Raw genomic sequence first — 2,500 nt, forward strand, 5'->3', positions numbered from 1 at the left:
AGGGTACCTAAGCCTGGAAAAACCTATACGATCTCCCCGTCGGGGAATGGAACCCCGGTCTCCCGCGTGACAGGCGGGGTTACTCTCCACTATACTAACGAGGAGCGGCTTGTGCCCAATTGGAGGCATCTTTTCGTTTTCAGCTTAGCAATTCAGGTCAATAAGAAGAAATTCTATTAACTGCCCCGAAATACACCAAGAGTTGAAAAGATCAACGGAATCAATAAGATTCATGCAAAGATCACAAGACATGTACACCGAATACAAGCCAAAACAGTTGGGACCCACCACACAAAAACCGTTGCGCCAAACAGGTCAGGGTACCTAAGCCTGGAAAAACCTATACGATCTCCCCGTCGGGAAATTGAACCCCGGTCTCCCGCGTGACAGGCGGGGATACTCTCCACTATACTAACGAGGAGCGGCTTGTGCCCAATTGGAGGCATCTTTTCGTTTTCAGCTTAGCAATTCAGGTCAATAAGAAGAAATTCTATTAACTGCCCCGAAATACACCAAGAGTTGAAAAGATCAACGGAATCAATAAGATTCATGCAAAGATCACAAGACATGTACACCGAATACAAGCCAAAACAGTTGGGACCCACCACACAAAAACCGTTGCGCCAAACAGGTCAGGGTACCTAAGCCTGGAAAAACCTATACGATCTCCCCGTCGGGGAATTGAACCCCGGTCTCCCGCGTGACAGGCGGGGATACTCTCCACTATAATAACGAGGAGCGGCTTGTGCCCAATTGGAGGCATCTTTTCGTTTTCAGCTTAGCAATTCAGGTCAATAAGAAGAAATTCTATTAACTGCCCCGAAAAACACCAAGAGTTGAAAAGATCAACGGAATCAATAAGATTCATGCAAAGATCACAAGACATGTACACCGAATACAAGCCAAAACAGTTGGGACCCACCACACAAAAACCGTTGCGCCAAACAGGTCAGGGTACCTAAGCCTGGAAAAACCTATACGATCTCCCCCTCGGGGAATTGAACCCCGGTCTCCCGCGTGACAGGCGGGGATACTCTCCACTATACTAACGAGGAGCGGCTTGTGCCCAATTGGAGGCATCTTTTCGTTTTCAGCTTAGCAATTCAGGTCAATAAGAAGAAATTCTATTAACTGCCCCGAAATACACCAAGAGTTGAAAAGATCAACGGAATCAATAAGATTCATGCAAAGATCACAAGACATGTACACCGAATACAAACCAAAACAGTTGGGACCCACCACACAAAAACCGTTGTGCCAAACAGGTCAGGGTACCTAAGCCTGGAAAAACCTATACGATCTCCCCGTCGGGGAATTGAACCCCGGTCTCCCGCGTGACAGGCGGGGATACTCTCCACTATACTAACGAGGAGCGGCTTGTGCCCAATTGGAGGCATCTTTTCGTTTTCAGCTTAGCAATTCAGGTCAATAAGAAGAAATTCTATTAACTGCCCCGAAATACACCAAGAGTTGAAAAGATCAACGGAATCAATAAGATTCATGCAAAGATCACAAGACATGTACACCGAATACAAGCCAAAACAGTTGGGACCCACCACACAAAAACCGTTGTGCCAAACAGGTCAGGGTACCTAAGCCTGGAAAAACCTATACGATCTCCCCGTCGGGGAATTAAACCCCGGTCTCCCGCGTGACAGGCGGGGATACTCTCCACTATACTAACGAGGAGCGGCTTGTGCCCAATTGGAGGCATCTTTTCGTTTTCAGCTTAGCAATTCAGGTCAATAAGAAGAAATTCTATTAACTGCCCCGAAATACACCAAGAGTTGAAAAGATCAACGGAATCAATAAGATTCATGCAAAGATCACAAGACATGTACACCGAATACAAGCCAAGACAGTTGGGACCCACCACACAAAAACCGTTGCGCCAAACAGGTCAGGGTACCTAAGCCTGGAAAAACCTATACGATCTCCCCGTCGGGGAATTGAACCCCGGTCTCCCGCGTGACAGGCGGGGATACTCTCCACTATACTGACGAGGAGCGGCTTGTGCCCAATTAGAGGCATCTTTTCGTTTTCAGCTTAGCAATTCAGGTCAATAAGAAGAAATTCTATTAACTGCCCCGAAATACACCAAGAGTTGAAAAGATCAACGGAATCAATAAGATTCATGCAAAGATCACAAGACATGTACACCGAATACAAGCCAAGACATTTGGGACCCACCACACAAAAACCGTTGCGCCAAACAGGTCAGGGTACCTAAGCCTGGAAAAACCTATACGATCTCCCCGTCGGGGAATTGAACCCCGGTCTCCCGCGTGACAGGCGGGGATAATCTCCACTATACTAACGAGGAGCGGCTTGTGCCCAATTGGAGGCATCTTTTCGTTTTCAGCTTAGCAATTCAGGTCAATAAGAAGAAATTCTGTTAACTGCCCTGAAATACACCAAGAGTTGAAAAGATCAACGGAATCAATAAGATTCATGCAAAGATCACAAGACATGTACACCGAATACAAGCCAAAACAGTTGG

This window comes from Anomaloglossus baeobatrachus, chromosome 4 (genome assembly GCF_048569485.1).
Source record: "Anomaloglossus baeobatrachus isolate aAnoBae1 chromosome 4, aAnoBae1.hap1, whole genome shotgun sequence".
Classification (NCBI taxonomy): Eukaryota; Metazoa; Chordata; class Amphibia; order Anura; family Aromobatidae; genus Anomaloglossus; species Anomaloglossus baeobatrachus.